The 25,639-nt window shown below is 39.5% G+C and overlaps 1 protein-coding gene across 1 annotated transcript in view; it reads left to right on the top strand.

The window, feature by feature from the left end:
• The window catches only part of LOC118563467 (protein-lysine 6-oxidase-like), a gene marked incomplete in the record, with an annotated part of 89,827 nt that overhangs the window by 47,072 nt on the left and 17,116 nt on the right, over positions 1–25,639 (top strand).

Raw genomic sequence — 25,639 nt, 5'->3', positions numbered from 1 at the left:
AGATGGTACAGTGTCCTCAACTCATCCAAACACACATCTTGTCAAGTTAGCGAGATAGTTCCGCGCTGAAGCTTTTTTCCACAAACTATTGAACATTTGGGACAGGTGCAAATTTTAGATGAGCTTTGAAGGTGCTGTTGAAGTGCTTCTCTCAGTCGGTGGTGATGTAAAAATTCACCTCATTCTGCACAAACACTGGTGCTCCACCAGCTTCCAGTTCATGGCAAGTGGGTTACTGGCACTGAGCTATATAATACACTGTAGTGCTAATCGCCCGCTGTTAGAATGAGTCGCTGTGAAGCCACCAGCCGCCATATTGGTACTCCCTTTTTTCCTCCAGTAACTAGGGAATACGTGCGCTACAGCATCGAATAACGAGGATTTTCTCATGTTCAGGGGGGGCTTAAAACTTTTAAAATGTCAAATGCCACATACTTTTATGTTATGTTCTAAAACTATCAAGTAATGAGAAAGTCATGTGCTGAAATATTTAGCATTTTATTTATTTAAATATATATGTAACATTTATTAATATATAAATAACAATATACAAAAACATATATTTACATACATGTATACATATATATGCATATATACATGTATACATATATATGCATATATACATATACACATAACATGTAAAATATTTCAGCACATAATTTCCTAGTAGTTGATAGTGTTAGTACATCCACTGACTGTAGAATTACCTGTGAAACGTTTTCACTCAGCCAGAAAACTGCTTGTTGTTGCAACCAAATCCTATGGGATTCTGTGAGAGTAGGGAGTAGCAAGATGGCGGCCAGTGACTTCAGTTTTTCGGCAAAATCAGCACTCCAGTGTATTATATAGCTCAGTGGTTACTGGGTTGTTGCTGAACATCCTAGCCAATTTGATTGGGATGTTCAACAATGGTTGAAAAGTGGACACAGTTGGGTTTTCGCACAGGACAACAATCCAAAGGACATATCAAAACTAGTTTTCGAATGGATGAATCAAGCTAACCCTCAAAATCAAGCCTCTTGGCAAATGAACCAACAAATTGAAATGAACTCTACCAAATCTGCCAGGAAGAGTGATTACATGTCCAGCCATCATTTCCACCAAAGCTTCTTTACAACAACAAAAGCTGTGCAGTCAAGGTAAAATTTGAGAAGCAACGTTTGCCGAAATATTAATGTGGGTTAGTGTTTGTTTGAGCCTGTATGTGTAATTGAAGCAATTTGTTGTATAACTCCACCAAAAAGAGAAGAACGGTTACAATGCATCATGAAAATTACAAAAATGTGATGCAATTCATCCCCTTGATGTATGCATAACGTAACGTAATGATGAATGTTCTGAGAACATGATAATTCAGCCAGACAACAGACTTACGCTTTAAAATGTTTATTAAAGTGGATGGTTAGGGACGATGCAAGCAGACAGAAACAGACAGGTATGTGTGGGCAGGTGAACAGGTGAGCAGAGTTGACTGAAATTATTGGCTGCAGGTGGAGCTGAGATGATTGGATGATAATTGGTGGATGGGATGTGGACAAAGCTGATAGGATGGTGACTGAGAGGTGACAGGGCTGACTCTAGAAAAGTCCAGAAAAGTCCAAAACAAACAAAACCCTAAATCATGACATATGTTACCCAAACTGTGGCCCCTAAAATAGCAAAACACAAGAAAAGTGTATTTACCAGTTAATATTGGTTGGTGACATATAAGTCTTCTGTGCAGAAGAACAACAGCACAAATCCTAGTTTCTGATAGTGGCTTTGACAAAAATAGATTCTGACTATTTGCTACTAGTCTCGTGCAGTTTTTTGCTAAATGGTTTGTGTCAATGTCGAAATCCCCTTTTTCTGTTTATTATTAGGATTCAGAAATGTCCATCAGCAAAACACAGACTTGAAAGATCGAAGTTAATGGAGTCAAGAAAGTGCTGAGCCATTAAGAAAATATATGCAAACAAAACCTTTGGCCTTTAGTTTCACAGTAGCCTATATCCTGGTCAGAAACAACGTGACACATGAGCCAGGACATGAAAACATGACTTGATTTAATCAACTCAACACTTTAGCAGCTGATCTCTCTGTAATCAGCTGTGACAGATACTGAACCAAATAAGTCCACATGTAAGTCCACAAACTGATGTTGTGTAACAATAGGTTTGGTTTTGCTATGAATAATTATCAAGTGTCATGTGCAATTTTTAGCAAATGTGGAAAATCTAATCAAAATTACCAGATTGGGGAACCACCCGATTATCAGGAAGTCATGGCCTAACAACTCTCAGTCTCTGCCAGTTATTGTTTCATGAATACCAACGTGGTGAGGTGTGGTATTATAGAACAATAGAGGAAGGAATTAATACATAAATAGAATAAAAACAAGCATATTCTCTGTAAAATACAATAATTTATTGCCAAAAAACTTCAATTAAGAAGCTTTTACCATGCCAGGAACTTTCAAATAAACTACAATGTAAAAGAATCATAAGGAAACTAAGAAATTAAAGAATAATTATGGGAACATTGAAGAATAAAACTGAAATAACTCATAAAATAACAATGCATTAATATCCCTGTTCAATGTGATTATGTTTGATTAAGAATTAAGGTTTGTTATGAGCAATGGTGGTTATAGTTGAGCTAATCCGCAATCAGATAATGGTGGAGGTAACTTTTGGTTCATTGCATCATTGTTCACGTTAAATTTAGAAACTGTTTGTGGACTGATTATCGTCCACGTTATTGGCCAACAGTGCACGGCTGTGTGACCCTTACCCTTTATTTTGTACTGTGACAGAGTTTTTCTGGGTTTGTTACGGGCGCCACATGAAGTGGAAGGGGACTGATTGGGCTTTTGTGTCACGGCATAACTCAGCAGGACTCTTGGTTTTCCGACACTTCCATAGAAAAAAGCAGCGGGCTCACTGCCAGCCGCATGGCAGTCCTCATCAGACATTTACCCAGCATGCATAAGATAGGAAAAACTTGTTTCTACACAGCAATGACTGTGACCAACCCAAAACAGGTCGGCTTAAGGCGGGACAAACAACTGTGATGAAAGCAAGAAGTGTCGAGCGTACAGCTGAACCATAATAAACATGGCAGCGCAGGAGGACGCACGCGTAGCTGCAGCTATTACATCTGTCAGAATCCTCAACAACATCAGTGTCACTATCCAAAGAAGCGTGCCTTGACCAATGGTGCCTCCTGCTTACGCCAGCAGGTGCTATGGACAATAAAAACTCGACAATAAAAGTTTGGATAAACATTTTCTGCTCTAAAAACCCTCTATTTCTGCTGCAATATAGATGGGTGCTCCTTATTCTGATTACTACTTCCAGCAGGATAAGACACCATGTCACATAGCTGGAATCATATCAAACTGGTTCCTTGAACGTGACGATGAGAAAAGGTCTCCACTGTCAACGGATCTCAATCTAATAGAGCACCTCTGAGATGTGGTAAAACGGGAGATTTTTATCATGGATGTAAAGCCAACAAATGTCTGAAGAATTCAATTCAATTTTATTTATATAGCGCCAATTCATAAAACATGTCATCTCGAGGCACTTTACAAAGTCAAAACCAATTATATTATAAAGATTGGTCAAAAATTTCCTATTTAAGGGAACCAGTTGATTGCTTCAAAGTCCCGACAAGCAGGATTCACTCCTGGGGAAGCGTAGAGCCACAGGGAGAGTCGTCTGCATTGTCCGTGGCTTTGCAGCAATCCCTCATACTGAGCAAGCATGGAGCGACAGTGGAAAGAAAAACTCCCCATTAACAGGAAGGAAAACCTCCGGCAGAACCGGGCTCAGTATGAACGGTCATCTGCCTCGACCGTCTGGGGTTACAGAAGACAGAGCAGAGACACAACAAGAGAGACAAAAAAGCACAGAAGCACACATTGATCTAGTAATCTGTTCTACATTAGATGGTAGTAGCGGGTGAGCTGTCTTCTCTGGATGATGTCACAGTTAACAGAACGCCAGACCAGGTGTACCTACTATGAAGAAAAAAAGAGAGAGAGAACAAAAAGTTAAAAGCTGAAATGACAACAGTCATTTCAATGCAATGCAATGCAAAGCTAGAGAACAGTAGAACTCAGTAGAGTGAGAAAATTAGACCCTGATGTCCTCCAGCAGCCTAAGCCTATAGCAGCATAACTATAGAGGTAGCTCAGGGTAACATGAGCCACTCTAGTTATAAGCTTTGTCAAAAAGGAAAGTTTTAAGATTAGTCTTAAAAGTAGACAGGGAGTCTGCCTCACGGACCAAAACTGGGAGTTGGTTCCACAGGAGAGGAGCCTGATAGCTAAAGAATCTGCCTCCCATTCTACTTTTTGAGACTCTAGGAACCACCAGCAGACCTGCAGTCTGAGAGCATTTCTAACTTTTCTGTTAGGAAAAGTTAGAAATGTCTTCAGCACCTTGTTTTATCCATATCATGAATAATTAAGGCAGAATATCTCCAACCTGGTACTACCAATGTTTGCTTATTTAATTTATTGTACTTTACATTTCATTACGAATACCTCCAACAATACATGTCAGATGAAATTTATCTAAAGATCTACCCCTGGCAGATTTTCAAGAAAAATGTAATTAAGAATGATAAATTAGTTTAAAAAACGGTACTTGTTTTTATTTCATTTTGTTGCCTTTTGAGGGAAGTCTGTCTCATTCCTATCAGAAACAGACTTTTTGGTTGAATAAAAGTCCTTTTTAACTTACATCAGTCCATGACATAAATCATTTTGGGCTTGAATGTTGGTTCTCTTCATCTTTGGTGTATTTTTATGACATTGATTTCCAAACACACTGAATCCAGTATTAATGTTACCACATATCAACGAGATGGTCTGTGGAGATTTGAAAACTAATCAAGCTCCATTTGGTGATTTAAAGGCTCCATTTAATAAACACAGATTTACCTCATTTCAGCTTGAACAAATTTATACAAAAAAGGGCTCTGTGAGCATTTTTGCGTGAATGGCTCCTGCATGAAACAATTTTTAAATTTTTTTTTTGCCTTTCCCTATCCATAATTTTTTGAGTCTCTTTATGCTGTTTATTTTGTAACTCTGCTGACATTGAAGTTCATGGCTGCCTCTTTGCTTTGAGAAAGCCTTCTCAAGTTCAGTCTTTTATTCATCTCCATTCAAGTGTTCACAGATCAGATTTTCCACAGACCTCAGAAAAGTTTGATATGACGACAACAGCATGCAGAGATCACATCCTTTAAGCAGAAACAGTAAAGGTTTCAACCTTCACTTTTATTTTTATTTTTTTTTGCAATAATAGAAAAATAGCAACGCAGAAACAAGAAATCTCTGAACGACAACTAAATAACTAAAGCTGCATTCAGACTGAACGTCCCTCAATTTCAAATGTGTTTAATAACGTCAAATTTAATGGATGCGGGGCTTTGCTTCTTGGGAAAGTACATCCCACTGTGGTCTATTGTGGAGTTAATGAGAAAGAACAGGAAAGGAAAACCTCATCTGATCCACTGCTATTAGTGCTGCTGGAGAGGAAGAACTCAAAGATGGTGAAGCCATCACTCGGTTCACGCCTAATCTTAGTCGAAGCGTGCCAACATGGATAGAGCGCGATGAAAAAGGCCAGTGACCTCATTTGGAGAAAGTTTTCAAAGGTGTCCTCCTCCTGCCTCACAGTAAGAGCAGCTCGCAGTCAGTGGAGGTGTTAAGAAACCTTTTTATGCTTCATAAACAACCATTAAAGAAAGATGGGCAGTGGCGCAAGACCTCAGTTGAACCGGCTCCAGGAACAGTCAGGCCTGGGAACGTGGCTTTTTTACACACTGCGCTGACGCAACAGCCAGTCTTGGCTCCGACTACGCAACCTCTCTTATTTTCTTAAGTGGCAGTGTCCTATTTAGTACCGCAGCTCTTAAACAGCATTGTCTGTGGGCGCTGATTCTTTTTCTGTCCTTTAAATCACCGTCGGGCAAGATCATACGAGAAATCGTTCAAGTTCACACTCTATCCGTCTACCCTGATCACAGCTGCTCTGAATAATGCTGGCGCAGTTCTGGAATATTTTAAAGGATCGTAAATTCAGTGAGGAAACAGATAATTAGAAAGAGTTATCAGTCTAAATTAAAATATTTGACCTCTGCCACATTTGCAAATGTAATGCCTACAATATTAAAAAGCTGTGTTTGCTTGAAGATAAAAAACAGTGTGAACCTATTTTCTTGCTTTTTTGACAAGGGGTCAAATTCAGGAAACCTTCCCAGTTAACTTGTAAGTTAGATTGATTGATTGATTGATTGATTGATTGATTGATTGATTGATTGATTGATTGATTGATTGATTCAACAGATAAAAAACAAAAACAAGAAACATTTAAAATTAAAAACAAATAGAATAAAAATAAATTAAAAAAAGTAAAAGCTCAAAAGTAGAAGTGGTGGAAAAAAACTTCTGCTTCTTCAAAATTTCAAAGGTTAAACACAGAGACTTAGACGTTTAGACATAGACAGACTATATTGTCATTCCACTGCACATTCATCATGTACATTTAAGCGAGATTTTGTTGCAAGGCTCCAAACAAAACCAGAAGAAAAACAGTATAAAAGTTGAGTGTGTGCAATGAAAAGAAGAATAAAAATATAAAAGAAACATTGAGAAAATATTGAGACATTTGTCAGGAATGTAGCAGCAAACAGAAAAATGTATATGTACAGAAAAACATATGTAGGACATTATGAATAGTGGCAGTATGTAGCAGCAGGATGTATTGTAACGGTTAAACGGGCAATTTGATTAGCAGTCTTATGTGGGGGATGAAAATGTTGTGGAATCTGGTTGCTCTGCATCTGAAGCTGCTGAACCTATTGCTAGAGGACATGTTTTTTTTTTTGAAAGACAAAGGTGATCGGTGCCTTTTGCAAGATTTGTTTTTTGTGCATCACAATCAGACAAAATACTGTGAATATGAGCTGGAAGCAGCCGAGAACTGCTGCTGCCAGGGGATGCAGCCATGAGACATTACTACAGTCTCACTATATATGTGTGTAGCCTGTAGATGGTGCTGATAACAAGCCTTGAAAATTACATAATAGCATTTAGTCAAGATTTAGTTATTAGTTATTATGGGGTCACAGGGGGCTACCTATCTTTCTCAGTTAATTTCAGGTTCATGGATGCATTGCTCTCACACTGTAATGCCAGAACCTAAGCCGAACCTTTAAGCTGACTTCTAAGCCTAACCTCGGGCTGAAACCTTCTCAATAAGTTCATGATAATAAAGTTATTGTTTATTGCACTGTTGAGAACCACAAGAGAGCTTTATGCATGTGCCATTTGGAAGTTACCACATTCATGAACCAGAAAGGGCTTAAAAGGTTGGATCTTAGTTTCTAATAATAAACATTTGTAAAGTTGGGTGAAATCTAACCTTTACATCTTAGAGTTCAATCAACTTCTTTTTCATAAAGTTATGCTTGGCAAAGCCTACAATCCAAACTGATCGACTTCCTGTGAGATTTGGATTGTGCAACATCAGTTAGTACTTATTCATCAGATCACATGATGATGTTGCAGCTTTAAGATGATTAAAGTGCTGAAGATGGAAAACGACCCGTCACACTTGTGACTTGCTGTTCTCAGTGGGTAGGGCTAAAGTAATCTACAAAAATTACCAAATGTGTTGCGGTATAAACTCAGATGACACCAGTAAATTTTGGTTAAGTAAAAATCTTGCCACGTGATATTGCAATTTTGTTTTTTAAGCTGTGAAGTCAGGTTTCAGGGCCTGTGCTTCCTCTAAGAGCAAAGCTTCAAAATGTTTTCCTGAGCAACTCCCAGAAGAACAGTTTAAGCCTTTTTGAAGTGAGTTTCTGGTAAAAAGTCTATCTTGATATCTTACCTGCCGATTTCTGCTGTCTTAAAACAATTCCAGTTTCAAACTTATCAAAGTTTGCAAAAAACATTTCAGGAGCCTTTAAACCATCATAATCCTGTTTGCATTGGAAAGCCTTCAACAACAAAGCCAATTATTTCTTACATGTGAAGTGGAGGTAAGTGACCAAAAATGACAGAGAACAGAACATGTATGGTGTTTTCGACAAGGTAGCAAATAGGAAATTAAGATAAAACTCCATAATTTTGTGTTTAGATGTGCTCCATCCATGTTTTGGAAAATCATTGGTGGCGCACCACCTCCTACTTTATTTTCTGTTCAAACAATCGTTGGTTACTCCATTCAATGCAAAAGCGATGATGGTTTAAAGGGTTTATGAAATATCTTTCATTTAACGACCTTTTTGAAACTGGAAATTTTTTCAAGATGGTAGAAGTCTGCTTTGGAGTTGTCTCTTCATTTCCTGGCTTCATTGACAAAATTAAGCCAGGAAATGTATCACCTGCAAGTTAGACATAAACTGTTTTTAAACTCTGAATTTAAAAAGAACCTGTCCTGAACGCTATACTGAGAGCGTTTACAGGACGCAAAATAGAAATTTGTAAGAGTTAGCCTAAAAAGAAGGCGTATCAAGTTAAGAAATTGGTGCATCTGATCCAAAATGGCCGACATCCTGTAGGTCTTTGGCCATACATCCACGAGACGTTTTAATTTGGCTGATGGAGGCCTACCTGTCTACCAGTTTCTATGTGGACGCATAGGACTGCTCAGAGGGGTTGCAGCTTAGCTCTTCAAAAGTTTTGCCAAGCCCACTTTTAGTTTCTTTTCAACACATCTGCTTGAATTTACAGCAAAAACTCCTGATTTCTGTGTCTATTTAGTCCCACAAAATGCCACGTCCTTCATCAGAAGAAGAATAACAAACATATTTCAACAGGATCTCGCTGGTGCTCAGGCCTAATTAAAGCCAGACCGACAGGAGCTGGGGGAAAGGGGTTTTCAAAAAGAAATGGGTGTTTTTGTTGTTACGTCTTACATAAATATAGTTTTTCAGCAATTTTATTTACATGCACAACTCTGCATCGAGGATTATTTTTCTGACTGCAGCACATGTAACCCTTTGCTCCACAAATAAGGTCTTGCCCTCTTTTCCCACAGCACTTGTACATTGTTTTATGCATTTAATATTTATTACTTCTGTATCAGCTTAAAACCTCGTTGACATTGAATTAATGGCTTTTGACAGAATAACACAGAAACTATGGGAAAAAGATCACAAAACAGTTGCTATTCAATAATTCACCCAAACAGGTTTTTGCTGACAAACTTCCTAAAAGAACACATTTAAGTTTTCTTTGTACAGCTGACATCCTGTTAGATCCGTAAGGCTGGATGGCTAATCATTTATTTGATTATTTGAAATAGAAATTCACGGCATATTTTTTTTTTCAAACAGGAATGCTTTGAAAATTTGATGCCTCCGTTTCTTTTTCACACTTGCAAGCTCCGAGCGTTTGTCCCACAAAATGGGGACTTTTTTTTTTGTCCTCCTGCATCATCTATAATGTGAATATTTACAATATTCACATTATAAAGGGAACTACAAGACCTGCCCGTACTGTGAGATGCTTTTCTTCTTAGTTAAAGAACGTCACAGGAAACTTAGCTTCGTTGTTACTCATCAGAAGCTCAGTTCAAAGCGTCGTTGCTTCACAATGAAACCTCCTGTGTTCATTCATATGGTGAGTTTGCTGACTATAATTAGCTCCCCTGCATTTCCTGTGTGACACCGCAAAGAGAAGCTTTCAGGCTGAGTTGACAGCTCGGCAAGCGAAGCTGCCTCTGCATCCAGCCAACCACTCAGAGGGTCAAATCAGTTTGCTCGGGGTGTAAAGGATCTCGGGTCTACAACTTTGTTAAATTATTCAGCTGTTTAAATAATTTGTTTTAGCCTTCCAGGCATGAAAGTGTCTGGAGAGATGTGTGGTGCTGCTGAAAGGTGTGGCCAATAGATGGCACTCATGATCTGAGGCATACTGTTTTCAGGCATGAACAGCAGCTTAAAGACTAAGTGGCAAAAACAAATTTTCGCTTTTGCCCTAAAGACTTTTGCATTTTGAATTTGTGAACTAAAACGAAACATAACTTTCGGTGCAAAAGAAACTGTGTGTCTCCAAAAAATAAACATCCCTTTCCTGGCAGTGGATGCACTCTGTCCTTCATTTAAACTCTCCGGGTTGGCAGCAGAACCTCTTGTTCAAGCATTTATCACACCTCCAGATGTGATTAATGAAACAGCACCCCCTACAGTACATCTCCCAAACTCCTGCAGCCTCTCTCCGTCTGAGTGCTCGCCACCGCTGCTCCTCTATTACATTATTACCTCTCTCTAAGATGATTGCTGGCTTCGCATGCAGCAGAGGATAGAAATCAATCCACTTGTCTTTGCATGAAGAGGTTTTAGCTTTTTTTTTAACCATCATATGCCCTCCTTCAGTGTTCTAACAGAGTCATGAACCTCACTCCAAGGACCAAAAAAAAAAAAAATCCCTAATTTTCCACCTGTTATAAACTATTAGCATCCCTCCAAGGCAGTGACTATGATTTCTGCACTTTTTCCAGATGGAGTCACAGGTTCCCTGTCAGTGATGGGGCTGATGAAGAAAAACAGGTTAAGCTAAATTTCTGTATCATTGGTGAAGAACAGGTTGTTTTAATAGAGATACACATTAATGATGGCGACAAAAACTAACCTTGGCGCATAGTTGTTAATGCAAGAATGACAGATAATGAAAAGATGTGTTTGCTCAGCTTTTCATCAAAAAGCTCCCTGTCCCTCAAAAGAAGAAAAGGCTCTGGTGTCTCAGTCTTCACAAATTTAATAAGCAGCTGAAGACATTTTTCAAATATGCTTCTCCTTAAGATTTCTTAGAAAACTATTTTATACACAGCATTTTTTTTATATGCAGTATTTGTTTTTAAGGTATAATTTTGTTTGTCTTTAGCGTTACGCCTGCTGTTGCACTCATTTCAGCTTTATCTTATGTTATATTTTTTATTTATGGAACCTTTTTTCTTCCACATTTTATACCGTAAAAGATTTGCTTTGCATTTTCATTTGGCGAATGCTGATGAATGCTGTTTTGAGCGACTTGGCCGGCACATCTCGTAAATGAGATTATAAATACTGGTGGCTATTAGTGGGTATTTCCTAGTTGAATAAAGCAGAAATAAAAGAAAATATGGGTTTACGGTGCAAGGAGAGCGATGTTGTCGGATTAAACGGGCCTGATAAGAAAGAACACTAAAACCAGCCGCCTTAAACCGCTCCGTGGCAGTCCGATGGTACACTGAGCCTAAAATAAGACGCCAGGAGGATGAAGATAGCTAAAAATTACCGCTGCTATGCTTGAGGCAGCTCTTTTGCATGAGCTTTTGTTTTCTTCTGAGAATGGGGGGGTTTGTAATGGATTCCTTTTCCCTTTTTGACTGGCAGTGGTGAATATAGTCACAGTAAACACAATTGTCTGCAGAGAGTCATGCACACAAAAGGATTTCCAACCCTTAAGTGCACCTCGAAAATATATGTCAAGACTGTAATTATGTTGCAGCAATTTGGAAATGCACAAAAATAAACACAGGTGTTGTATTTTGAAACTTTTGTACAACAATAGGTATTCTTTCATTGTGCGGAGACTGTTCACTTATTTTTACCTTCGATGTGTTTTTATATAAGGGTCCATTAAACTTGAAGAAGTTCCAATCCTTTTGCTGTAATGCACATTAGAAACCTTTTGGTTAAATGGTTTAGAGAAAGTTGTTTGAACTTCAGATTTGTAATGCAGATTTAGATCCCAAAGAATCTGTTTTTGTTTGTTTTTTCACACATTTGCTTTTTAACTGGGTTTGGTTACAGGATTATGACCAGTTTACCGGCCGCAGAGGAATCTCTCCACTTTGATGAATAAGGAACTTTAGTTTGAGTTTGTAACAATCAGTGCCAAAGAATATTTTGCTTCTGATTATGTTTTCAATCTATATGTTTTCTTTGCCTATTCAGCAGACCTTCATTTTAGATATGAGGAGGAACTTGGTTGGTAATGCAAAACAAAAAAAAACTCCACAAACAAAGTATGGCTCTGTGAAATGATTTGACAATTGCTTGCAAACTGCTTGCAAAAAAACAATATTTCTTTCGCTTTTCATGGATGATTAAGTATGATTGGATGACGTTTTTTGTCCCCTTAAGATTTATTGACACATTTCTGAAAGTATCAGGGGAAAATGGTGACAAAAATAGGCTGTTTTCCTCACATGTTTCGCATTTAGAATTTGTTTTGCGCAAAAGGATGAATGCATGTTTTTCATGTTTAAATCAGGTAGTTACATGCAAAAAAAAGTGGAAAACCTTCCACAGAATAAATGTTCTCCCACGTGTGTAGTGATAAATGAAAGATGCTTCACATGTGATAGTTGTGTTGTGTTGTGAGGTGAACACATGCTTTGCATGTGGAAATTATACTGTGTCGCAACATGTGAAAAAATTCAATTCAGTTTATTCAATAAATAAATTCAATTCAGTTTATTTATCATCACAAGGCATTTAAGATAAGATAAGATAAAATAGACTTTATTGATCTCACAGTGGAGAAATTCATGTGTCACATCAGCTCAATAACCTAAAGAGGGTGCAAAAAGGAGGGAAAGGTGCATGAGGTATATACAGTGTTTCCACATTTTACAAAGTCAGTTCTATCAAATCATCCAGACAGTTTAGTTAAAATGTTTTCAATCTGAGGAAGCCCAGCAGATTGCATTGAGTCATTGATTTGCAGCATTCATTGCTTCTGGAAGAACGTGTAGCAACAGAGAACAGTCGCTTGCATTGGGTCATTGACTTTGCAGCAATCTCTCATACATGCATGCAGCAACAGTGGAAAGGAAAACTCCCTTTTAACGGGACGAAATCTCCAGCAGAACCAGGCTCAATGTGAACGGTCATCTGCCAGGACCAACTGGGGGTTTGAGGAATTTCTATGTCAAAGAAATGTAAAAACGTAAGTAAGTAAGTAAGTAACATGAAGTTGTTGGCAGTAACAGCTAAGTCGATGCCCACTTCCAGGATGGCGTTACAGCTGAGCAGTACGGCAGGCCAGATGTAGCTACTATGAAGGAAAAAAGGAGAGTTTGAAATAGTACAAAATTGGAGAGTAGTAGGAGAATGTTAGAGGGAGGGAAAGTGATCTTTATGTCCTCCAACGGCCTAAGCCTATAGAAGCATAACTGCAGAGGTAGCTCAGGATAACCTAAGCTAATCTAACTATAAGCTTCATCAAAAAGGAAAGTTTAAACCCAGGTCTTAAAAGTAGACAGGGTGTCTGCCACACGGATGAAAACTGGGAGTTGGTTCCACAGGAGAGGAGCCTGATAGCTAAAGGATCTGCCTCCCATTCTACTTTTAGAGACTCTAGGAACCACCAGCAGACCTGCAGTCTGAGAGCGAAGTGCCGTAAATTGTATTGTGCAGTTATATATAAACATATCCATTTCAGCCATAAAAATCACATCTGTATTCACATGTGCTGACATAAGTTTCAGGTATGGAAATTAGAGATTGAGTGAAATGTGTAAATAAATGGGTGCCTAGTGTATTGCATGGTAATGTGTTTTCACAGTCTCTTCACATTAAGAAATAACATGTAGCAACATGTGAACACTAATCCATGTAATAACATGTCTCCACATGCATTCATGCACAACGTACGGGAAAAACATGTGAACTGTTTTTTTTTTTTCATAATTCATGATCTGCAGTCAGTAACAGACCACCTAAAAGTGTTTCAATTCAATTCAATTCAATTTTATTTATATAGCGCCAAATCATGAAACATGTCATCTCAAGGCACTTTACAAAATCAAGTTTAATCATATTATACAGATTGGGTCAGATTATACAGATTGGTCAAAAATGTCCTATATAAGGTCCTATATTACAGCTGTGCCCCAGCTGTAATAATGACTGTTAGAATGTTGCTGGAAAGTATCACAATTTTCTTTATCATTAGTTGTTTGAAAGCATTCTCTGACATTCCTTAAATGCCAGAAACTGCGTTATAACGTTTTGGAGAACGATATGAACTCCTGTTGGACTTCAAAGCGGTCAGAAAGCTGTTTACCTTTATACTCCTTGAGCTGTGGCTGCACATAATGGACAGTCAGGCTCCTCAGAGCCAGCTAGCCCATTAGCCAGGGCTAATGCATCCAGCGCTCCCCACCATGTGCCGTCCATCACTGCAAACTAGATCTGGTTTCACACGGGAGCCGCCTCATCTCTTTGTGCTTGGAGGCAATTCTCGCTCCAAAACAACGACCCCTGTGAAGTGTGACAGATCGAACCGTGGAAGAGAAGAGAGCGACACAAAGGATGTCTTTTTTTTTCTATTTGCAGAGTCAGGTCTGTCAAGCTTGTAGCTGAGGTTATAGGTTCAAATGAAGGCTGCTGGGTTTAGACATTTTACAAAAGAGAAACTTGAAGAGGTTATAAAAAGCCAGACTTGTAGCTGTACAGGAACTCTCGTAAAGATTGCTCCTTTTCTAAGTGTAAGGTGGATATTGGCTCAATCAGAAGGTGGAATCGTTGTCGATCCAGCCTGTGATCTTGGGTTTCACAGCTCCACCTCGCTAAATGGACCGGGTGCATTAGAGGCCAAAGTGGAGCTGTGTAGAGTGCTTTTAAAAGGCTACGAGTTAAAAAAAAAACAACAACTGCAGACAACCTCCCTGTTTTCCCGCTGCCCTGCTGCAGAGGGACGGTGACATGCAGCGACCGTGTAGCGAGGTTCTGTGGATCAGGTTGCAGCTCAAACAAAAACAGACACGCTGATGAAGAGAGGGCAGAATGCACATGGAGGGAATGGTTTACTGCCATGAGACATGCGGGGAAGCTTTGTTAAAATGAGGTAGACTTTATAGGTGGACATGAAATAAATGCACCACACAAGTGGAAGGGATTTTGATAATTGATGGCGAACCTTTGATTTTGTCTTTCAACAAATGTGCCAAAGTAAAATGGGGAAAAAAAACACTTTTTGTTCAGTTTTTGTTAAAAAAATACGTTTTTCTTGCTGTATTTTTTGCTTGCTGGCTTAAAGACAGTATTCACATTACAGAACAACAATATTAATTATTGCCCTTCTACATTTCTGATTATTATTAATTTCTTTCAGGAGCCTGTTTTTAAAAACCTGAAGGAAGCAATAGTTTCTTGTTAAATACTGCGTGGAAAAAGTGGGTCTCTCTTGATTTCTTATCTTAACATGAGCACATGAGACTGACTGGGTATCAACTAGCTTTGTCATGATGTTTTAATTTTGTTAGCTGTTTTTGAATTGTGGGTTTACATCTAGAAGACACGCTGTTAATGCCATTGTCCAGGTTCACATAAAAAAACAAACCTAACCAAATGAATCACCTATTTTCCCTGTGAATCAATTATTTCACTCTACGTTTATCACTTTTACATGATAGTTATAGAGGGAAGAGAGGGAAAACCTGTCCAACAGTGACAATAGCCACTGTTTTGTGAATGTATCTGAACTGTGAATCAGTTATAAGGTTGAACACCTGATTTTCAAAGCGTTTTAACCATTGTTTTCAGAATTATATGTGAAACCTAAAGGAGCCTGTACGTAGTCTTGGAAGCGAATAACCAAAGTCAGATGATGTTGCTGTGTTGACATCACAAATAGGGCCATAGTCAACATCCGACATGAAGTTGGTCCCTGAAATCCAGAGAAAAGTGAACTGACATGCACTTCAGGTGAATTTTGACAAAAGCTGCTAATATGTTCTATAAATATTGCACTGTGCACATTAATGACATAAGACATGTATGATTTATCATGTTCAGATTTGTAAGTAGTAAGTTTTCTTGTTGTTTTAGGCTACAAATGACACATAGCCATTTAGGACTGTGCTGGTTTTGTGAAATATAAAGTATCAATAGTGTTTCCACTTAAAACCTGATTATAGGTTTGAAATGGACAAATATGTCAGTACAGAGCCACACATATTTCTATTACTGGCAACATTTTAATTCAATGTAAAAGGTTGCTAATTTGGTGATTTGTTTTTGTGGTCAAATGATTTTGCCACAATAAGTTTAGACCCATTTATTATGTACAATAAGTGTAGATGAAAGTATTGAGGATGCTTCTGCAGTGATTCGGGCGCTGCTCTTGTCTGTTGTAGTGAGGAAAGAGCAGAGCCCAAAAGCAAGGCACTTGATTTGGATCATGACCGAACGAACAAGATCGGGGATACAAGCGGCCGAAATAAGCTTCCTCCGTAGATTTGCTGGGCTCTGCCTCACAGCTATGGTGAAGAGGTCCGTCATCCTGAGGGATTTAAAGTAAAGTCGTTGCTTCTCTGCATAGAAAGCAGTCATTTCAGGTGTGGATTTCATTAGGAGGAGACCTCGGAGAATATAGAGGAACAGAGTTAAAGGGCAATGATTAAAAAGAAGCATTTGTTGGAGAGCGAGGCGAAGACAGAACGAAGGAATGGGGGGGGGGGGGGGTGCTAGGGCCCCACAACCATCAAACCTGCAGGAAAAAGGTGTAGACACAGCAAACTAAATTACAAAATAAAAAGTAAAAATCGCATCTGTTCTCTCATAGAATGAGTGTGACTTTTGATTTTTTTCACATTCTCATTTCTTTCTGGTTTTACTTTTTGTGTAGGTCTCCTAATTTCTAGGTTTCAGTGCCAAGGGGGGCCGGTCAGAGGAGTGTGTATGTACATCCACACACTTTGTAAGACATCCATGTACTATATACACTTTGTTAGCAAAAAAAGTCAATTTAGGGGTGAGTTAACCTTTAAGTAAAGGCATAGGGTAGTACAAAATCCACCTGCCAAAGATTTTTTAGAGACTCTCACAAGGACACATGAACATAATCACATTTCTGAGAGTAACATCAATAACACTGTTATTGTAAAACATGCCCGCAGTTAAGCATGGTGAAGACGTTGTCATGCTGTGGGCCTACTTTTCACCCAAAGGTCCTGCAGTCTGACATTTTAAATAACAAATATTAAGTATTAAGTAAATTGAAAATGAGGTTTCTCTTTTGTTTATTACAAACATTTAAGAGAAAATGAATTTTTATTTGTAAAGAATCAATTACGAAGCCCCTGAAGGAACACTGAAGGGATTTTTCCTTATTTTCCTTCAATGTCTCTTTAGGGGTTAGGGTTCAGTAAGTCAAAGTAGCATCTGAAATTTGAAAACATAAATGAAACTTACCCTAGTGTAAACTAAACTATTTAAAATGGGTAGGCATTGGATCTTTCTGCAGGGTAGCAATCCAAAACAAACGGCCAATTTAGCACACACACACACATTTTTTTTTTATAATACTAGGATGTATAATCCTAGGAAGAAACACTGCAGATGGGTTTGATGTTAAACAAAAAATGTAACATGTGGAAAATCACCCCGTCCCCACTGGTAAGTATGGTGACCTATGATGCTTTGATCCTGTTTCTCTTCCACAGGTCCAGGGAGATTTGCTGGAGAACATGGCATCGTTAACAGTTCAAAATACAAGGACATTTTAAATAAAAATCTGGTGATCGCTGAGAATAAACCGAAACATGTGGCCAAATCTGTCGAATCTAATGGTTCATCAGACACAAAATCAATTTTCCTCCATAGCCCTCTCCATCGGAGCTAAATCCTGTAGAGAACCTGTGGGATGACCTGAGGAGAGGAGAGCACAGACAGAAAACAAGATTACGCAACGATTCCCTCTCTCTGTAGGCCCCAAGACTGAGAATGGACTTTGCATATAACCTAAAGGAGTCATGAAGATTTATTTTTTTCCCCGCAGTAAATATGCTCCAAACTAGAAATCCTGCTCAACTTTACTTTAAATAGAAGAGGTAAAAAATCTGTAATGCAACCATCTTGAACTGACCCCATGCTGTAAACTGGCCAAACTTTTCTGGCTCTTTACTTTCCATTAGTGTCCTTCTCTCTCCCTCAGATACGCTCACACTTCCAACTATAAGAGGAGTGACTCATCATCGCACTGAAGAAAATATGCCAATAGTGTCGGCCACCAGCAGGGTGTGTAAATTCCACACCTGTCCCATCACCAGCCTCCTCCTCTTCTCTCCTCTCTCCCTTCTCCTCCTCCTCCTCTTATGTGCTGTCTCTGTTTTCACACATGCTCTCTCTTCCCCACTTACGCACATGCTCACCTCACAGTGAGCAGCTTGAGGAGCGGAACGAAGCTTAGAACATGCAACACCAGGCAGAAGACCCAGAAGACGGGGTTTGGGCCCACTCCGCTTTTCTTTTCTTTTCTTCTTTGCTTTTCTCCAGGTAAGCTGAGATTCGTACCTTTAAACTCATGCTTTCATGACGGACTCTGTGAAGGTTTGTTTTTTTGGCTCTCCTAATACAACAAATAAGTCCCTACAAAGTGTCAACACGGTGAGGAACTTTTATTTTTGTTCTCATTTAGGTTTGTCTTTCTGTCAAAGTAGGCTGCTTTTATCTGAGCCGCTCTGTGTGCCGGTTCTTTTAGCTGGAGACTATTAACCTGAACTGAACAAGTCTGGGGACGCTGAACTGACTCACGTGTGAAGGTGATAGCAAGGCTTTTGTCGCCCTGCTTATTTAAGCTCAGTATGGATCATTACACTTTTTTTTTCCACAGGAGAGGAGGAGGAGGAGGGGGAGGAGGAGAAGAGGGCTTCGTGACAAAGGCTGCAGCTGCCTTTTCTTCTTCTCCTTCTTTTAAAGAAGGTAGAAAAATGACATAATGACATTCATGCTCAGGTAACTTTGAACGCTGATACCCTTGAAATCGATCCGACCAATGAGTTTTATTGCCAGGAGTGACGGAGTTATGCATGCAGGAGAATCCAAAAGCGTGACGAATTTGCTGATATCGCTGAAAAAAGTGTTTTTTAATTATGTTTACGCCACTTTGGACGACTGAAGAGGCAAGAAGTGAAATCTCCACCTTTCCAAAAAGGCGTAAAATATCTGATGCGTCTCTGTTTACAACTTCCCTGACTCCACATCGAGGCTGCCCAAACGCATTAGACCGTCGGGCTGATGTCATCGCGCCCCCTGTTTGGGCGGAATAACCATTTATTCTGAAAACTGAGCTGCGGGTCCTGAGGCTCAGGCGAACTAAGAGGACCGAGTCCTGTTGCAGCTGGAGAATGGGGCCCGTTGCGGGAAGGGAGAAAGCTGATATTTGAGTTTGAGGTCTGTAATTACACCTTTTAGTCGGGAAATTTATGAGTTTCAAGGAGCTTTCTTCAACTGTCATAGACAGAAAAATTGGCTTTTAAATGTATCCATTTTTCCGTACCATTCTTTACAGTTGTTGAGCAATAAAACGGCTTGAAGATAATATTGAAGTAGTCTAGTATTTCCGTTTGTTTGTTTTAAGTGAAAATGTACAGGGGGAAAAGTAATGCCACGTATAGATTTATTCTGTTTTATTTTTCTGTGTTTATCTTAATCACACTTGAATGTTTCAGATCAAACTAAGTTTAATGTCTGACCAAGATAACCTGTGTGTTAGTTTTTAAGTGACATTTTTAATTATTCAGGGAAATAACCTTGACCCTGTGTGATTGCCCGACATTGGTAAATCGTAAATTAACCTTGATTATCCCCATTCTCTGCAAAGATTCATTTAATTGACCCTAACACTTCAGAATAAGGAGATAGCACCACCAATCAAGTGTGTTGGTGGTAGTTTGATGGTCTGGGGCTGCTTTGCTACTTCAGGACTTCAGCCATAACCGATCGAACAACGAATTCTGCCATTTAGCAGGAACTCCTGAAGTAAAATGTCCGGCTGTTAGTTTTAATACTTTAATCTCAACAGCAATCAGGTGAGGCTGCAGAGCAATGATCCGACATGCACCAGCAAGACAAACTCTGAGTGGATTAAAAAAGCAGCCGACTTAAAGTCTAGACTTAAAAACCGTTTGAGCTGCTGTGGCATCACCTTAAACAGGCCTTTTACAAAAGCCTTCATAACAGTGCATAAACCAGTAAAAATCAACTTTGTGCTCCAGTTTTTCAAGCGTATTGTGCCAAATGACCTTTAAAATAGGATTTAGAAATTTTCACAGTATGGCTTTTGTGTGCTTTTTGTACTTAATGATTTCTTATTTCTATTAAGAAGCAAAATTTGTTTTGCTTTTGTTCCTAAAAATGAAAAAATGAGGAAAAAGTCTATTTAGTTTTTTTTTGTTTCTTGTTTTTTATTAAACTGTAATTTAATTATTTGGCCAGCTCCTTTACAAAATCTAATATTTAACCAGTGTAATTAATGTGACCACGTTTTTTATGAGCAAATTATGAGCTGTAAGTTTTGATCTCCTGTTTGGATAAATGTCTGCATGAAAGCCACAGAGTGTATTACTTTAACCAGACTTAATCAGATTAACACATAAACTCTCCAATTTAAAAGTTTATAGTGTTGTATGATATATATTTTTCTCTCTTACAGAAGGAGAAACGGTTTTCTCTTCATCTCACTTGGAACACCAACAAGACAGACATTTTCTAAAGACGCAGAACTTAGCTCATTGGTGAGCATCGGTAAAAAACTGGATTTGTTCACAGTGGCTAAGTTCAGTGTCTGACAAGAAAAGAATCTGCTCCTGCATACCTGAGGGTCCCGGCTGTCCATAAAACCCAGAGCCGAGGGACGAGCATCATTAAACAGCATCTGTACTGTAAAGGCGAGGAATGCTGTTAAAGCCCTTGCATGTCCGGACAAATTATGTCGACGTCGGCTGGTTCTGATTTATGAGGGTTTCATAAAGAAGAAAAAGATGAAGAATCAGGCAGTGATGGACAGCAAAATGTTAAATTAGCGTGATATGTGAGAACGCTTGTCTTTTTTTTTTCTATCACCTTGAAGGTAAGTTTAAACGAGGATAACTGAGTGGATGTGTCAAAAACCTAAAGACGGAGATGATGTACGCCAATAAAGAAAAAAATTGCAGTTTTGCAGAGTTTAAAATAGAGCTAGTGCTTGTTAAAAATTCGATTATTTAGGTGACACTGAGCTGTATTGGGGTTGTTTACTCGTGTGCCTACTGAACTGGAATCAGTGTGTCTCTGCAGAACTGGCTCAGTCCAGCAGGAACAAGTGTGACACCTAATGAGAGTTCATCACTCCCTCCATCAAAGCCATCACAACTAACACTCGATCATCTGTATTCATCTGGAAGTGTCTCACCGGACCATGATGGCCCAATGAAATAAAGTTTGGACTCCTCTGCCCTAATTTGTCCTCCAGTGTGGGCGAGCCCGCTCGCCTCTGCAGGTAGTCGCCATCAGCGGCGGACCGATTTCTGCTGAGTAACACTTTGCGTTGCCTCTCTTCATCCGTCATGCCATAATAAGCTGTCAGCGTGTCTGCAAGCGTCTTCGCTAAATTGGGATACAGCAGCTCCGACACCTCTGCAGTCATTAAATACCCGAGTGGACAGGAGTTGCATTAGCATAAGCAGAAGTGATGATCATATAAGACGTGCTATTGATTTTAGATAGCCTGGAGCGTAGAGGGCTGCTGTGTGAACAATTACCCCTTGCCTTGAGCCGTGCTCCTGTGGACAAAATCTGCAGGCATGTGGGGGGGACAAAAAAGGCACAAATACAGCTCATTGTAGTAATTTTCATAAAAAATTTAACCATACGTCTATGATGTTTGACTTAACTTGAGAAAGCATGACTTTTTCACCGCTTACGATGTAGTTTACATTAATGAGTAATGGCTCAGGAGCATAGACTCATTATCTGCATTCATTTTGTGTTCATTAGGGGCTTTTCAACTGTTTCCTTTTTTCAGGGTGAACTGATAATCTAACAAAACCTTAGCGATTGTTTGGAAAATCAACTGCATGCAGAGGTTTGAATCAGAGTCCAAATTATACATGCAGGGTAAAATATATGCACACACCACCACTAATACGTGTTAACGCCCCTTATCCGTTTCTGTAGCCATTAGAACAGCTTCTAGAATAACTCCGGCTGGACATTCGACCGCTCTTCTCGGCAGAAATTGGATAATTCGTTTAAATTGGTTGGTAAAATGTTATCGATAGTTTTGCTTTCTGTGTACTTCAGGTCAGAGCTTCACAAAAGCTCAAAATTAGCCAGCTTTAGCCTCTCCACACTTTTTGATGTGTGTTTGTGATCATTGTCCTGCTGAAATATCAGGTTCAAGTTTCAACCGTCTGACCCAAACCTTCTAATGACAACAAATCGGTTTGAATCAGTGGCGCCACCCAGAAGGGGCACAGAGGGGGGGTGGGTATAGCCACCTCGGTAAATTCAGCCTTTGACAGGTTTTTTGTTTGTTGGTGGGGTTTAGTAGCCTCGTGAGACCATCCTGATCTCGCGAGCTTTCAAGGTTTCACTCGCAGATCAGTCTGGCTACTCTCCGTTAAAGAAAATTTGGAGCCGTTCACCAAACGAACGTCCAATCAGCGTTGGCTTTGAGGCGGGTTGAGGTGTGACGCAACCAGAAGCGCGACAGTTCAGTCTAAAGAACATGGCGGCTTCAGCCGATGAAACTAGCATTAGCGTGGCTATCGAGCAAGTTTTATCGGAATTACAGAGTATTTCTTTGCTGAGCTAACGAGCCTTTACCTGCAGCAGCAAGAGTAGCTTGACTTGTGGTTGTGACGAGTACGTCATATGCTTCGTTGATCTGATTGGTTTATTTGGCCCGTCAATCACCAACATAGGCCAATCAGCTAACCAGTATTTTCGCCCCTTCCCAAAATTACTTCAACGGAAGGTTTCCAGATGGATATGCGGAGCAAATCCATCTGGCGGCGTCAGGTAAGGGGTTTAGCCCGTTGTCATTGCTTCTCATGCTTTCCAAAATGTCTTCAGTCCGTCATCATGTTCGTCATGGGGCGCAGGAGTTAGGGAGTTCATCCTGCAGTTGACAGGTTGCTGGTTTGTTCCCTTGCTTCGACCGTCTCAGCTGTTGTGTCCTTGGGCAAGACAATTGCCAAATTGTTGCCTGCTGGTGGTGGTCAGAGGGCCCAGTGGTGCCGTTGAATGTCAGTCTGCCCCAGGGCAGCTGTGGCTACTAGCATAGCTCACCACCGTCAGGGTGTGAATGACTGTAGTGTAAAGGGTTCGATAAAGCGCTATACAAGCCATTTACCATCAACTACTCCAAAGTGTTCGCTCAGCTGTCCACATACAAGAATGACCGTGAGTTGCATCTTATTTTTAGACGCAAATATAATATTAGCCGACCCTTTGCAGCTATAACAGCTCCAATCCACCTGGGAAGGTTTTCCACAAGGTTAATATTTTTTACCAGTTCCTCTGGGACCGCGAGGTCAGACACTGATGTTGGATAAGAAGGATTGCCTCAATGTTTTTGCCCCTAATTTATCCGCATAGGTGTTTTGTCGTGTTCCGGTTGGGACTCTGTGAAGACCAGTCACCAGTCCACACCAAACTCCCTCTTCCATGTCTGTAAGGCTCTCAGTTTGTTATGCTTGAGCATTAAGGGATTCTTTTACTGGAACTGAGCGGCTGAGCCCACCTCCTAAAATACAGCCACACACTGCAATCAACTTTACTTGATGCAGAGCAGTCAGGTAAGTGCCGTTCTCCTGGCAGCTGCTAAACCCAGAGTCGTCAACGGCAGCGGTTCCCAAACTTTTTTAGGCGCGCACTTTTCTGTGTCCCAACCGGGTTGCCGCCACCCCAATCCCCTGCACCTTCCAAAAAAACTAAATGCAACTATCTTTTTTGTAGCCATGTTAAAGACAACATGTTTAATCATAATCAAATGACCAGAACACACATAATAAAAAAAATGTGTTTTTAATATTATTTGCGAGAATGAATGAAGTAGAGGCCACAAGCTAGGTGTGCATATACAGTACAATGCGTGGAAGAAGACTTCTTCTAAATAAATACATTTTTCATGAGAATGCATTTTTATTTATTCAGTAAAATTACAGTTTTTGATTTGGATTTTTACAAAGAAAACGTTAATTCACATTTTTCAGCTTGCGCACCCCCTAGCGGCAGGTCGCGCACCCCCAGGGGTGTGCACACTTTGGGAATCCCTGGTCTATGGCATTGTTGAGTAGTGGTGTGCCTTACACCACTGCATTGAATGTTTTGAATTGCACCTGGTGTGAGACGGGGTGTGGTGTAAGGCTTGGACGCAGCGGCTCGGATGTGGAGCTCTCTAAGCACCGTTACTGAGCTAATCTGAACGCCACTTGGAGCTTGGAGGTCTATAATCTAGTGACCTCTGTGCATCATCTGCTGACCCCACTGTGAATTTACTTGGCATACAATACCATTCCCGCTTGGTTACAAAACCACTAACAGTTTACTGTAGAAAAGATAGGAAAGTAGTTGGACTTATTTAGAGGTTTAGCTGGAAGGAACACTGAACTCCTGAGAGCAACCCATTCTTTTACAGACTGTAGGTGTGTGTCTGCATGACTCTATGCTGATTTTACACTCCTGTGGCCATGAAAAGGTTTATAAAACCTGAATTCAGTTATTTAAATGGTTGAGCAAATCCTTTTAAAACTGCAGCATAAAAAAAACATTCCTATGTCTCTGCTCTTTTATGTTGATATTTTGAGTATCTAGCTGCAAATCGTCCACCATGAGGTGGACTCACATCCAGCATGAGCTGGGTGCAGTGGCGGCTGGTGGAAAAAAAAATCTTGGTGGGGCTGGCCAATAGATTTCCCTGCCTAACCCAGTACCTGCATTTAAATTAAAAGTCGGAAAATTACTACGGATCCACAATAAGCATTTAATTAATAAAAAAAACATTGTTCACAAAGGATTATTTTGGTGTTTTTGTCTTATTAATCCTTTTCACAGACTCATGCCAGATGGTTTGCATACATTGTACATGTACGTATATTATTACTACTGATGAAGTCACCACACTCCTGGCCTTGGATAACAGTTCTCCCTTATCACCATGCAGATTGTTTTGCATAGTTGTGTACTTACCTTCTTGTTTGAAAGAAGATGATTCCCTTACCCCCTGCAGATTTTCACTCTCTTGTTGTTTGTCGAGGCCTGAGAAGCACATGCTGAAATACAGTTCAGTTAGTTTTATCAAGCCTGCTATTTTGATTTCCTCTTTTTGGTATTTTTCTCGAGCAAACTCACCTGCATCACCCGTTTCTACTTGTGCTAGGGCTAATCTATTTTTTAATCAAATTTTGGAAAAAAAAAAAAAAAAAAAAAATCAGTAATTTTTGCAGAAGCTTCATAGAGGTTTAATGGGGAATGTGATGCTACAAGGTTAAGAGAAATGTTTTTTTATTAATTAACTTATACAAAGAGGTTGAACTGTCTGTAAAATATTTTGCTTGGATAAATTTTTAAGGGATCAAGATCTGGGGTAAAGGTGAAGAACTTCAAGAATAATTTTGTTTTAGAGGGAACAATGTGGTAGATTTTTGTTTTGAGACAGTTTTCTTGTAATTTTTGTTTTGATTTTTTTTTCTTTTCAACTTATTTACACTACACTACGGATGAAGATGGACAATTCTTTTATAAGACAATTTGATTTTGGACAAAATCCATATTGGCAAAATGCTGGCAGAATTCTTGTGGTTTCAGACACAATGATGGGAGAAAGAAGATTCATGGACAATGATCGTCCTGGAACGATGTTGTGGTGCTGAAC

The sequence above is a fragment of the Fundulus heteroclitus genome, chromosome 6 (genome assembly GCF_011125445.2).
Source record: "Fundulus heteroclitus isolate FHET01 chromosome 6, MU-UCD_Fhet_4.1, whole genome shotgun sequence".
In the NCBI taxonomy this organism is placed as follows: domain Eukaryota; kingdom Metazoa; phylum Chordata; class Actinopteri; order Cyprinodontiformes; family Fundulidae; genus Fundulus; species Fundulus heteroclitus.
Note: the sequence above shows the minus strand (reverse complement) of the source record. Positions and strands in the feature narration are given on the sequence as shown.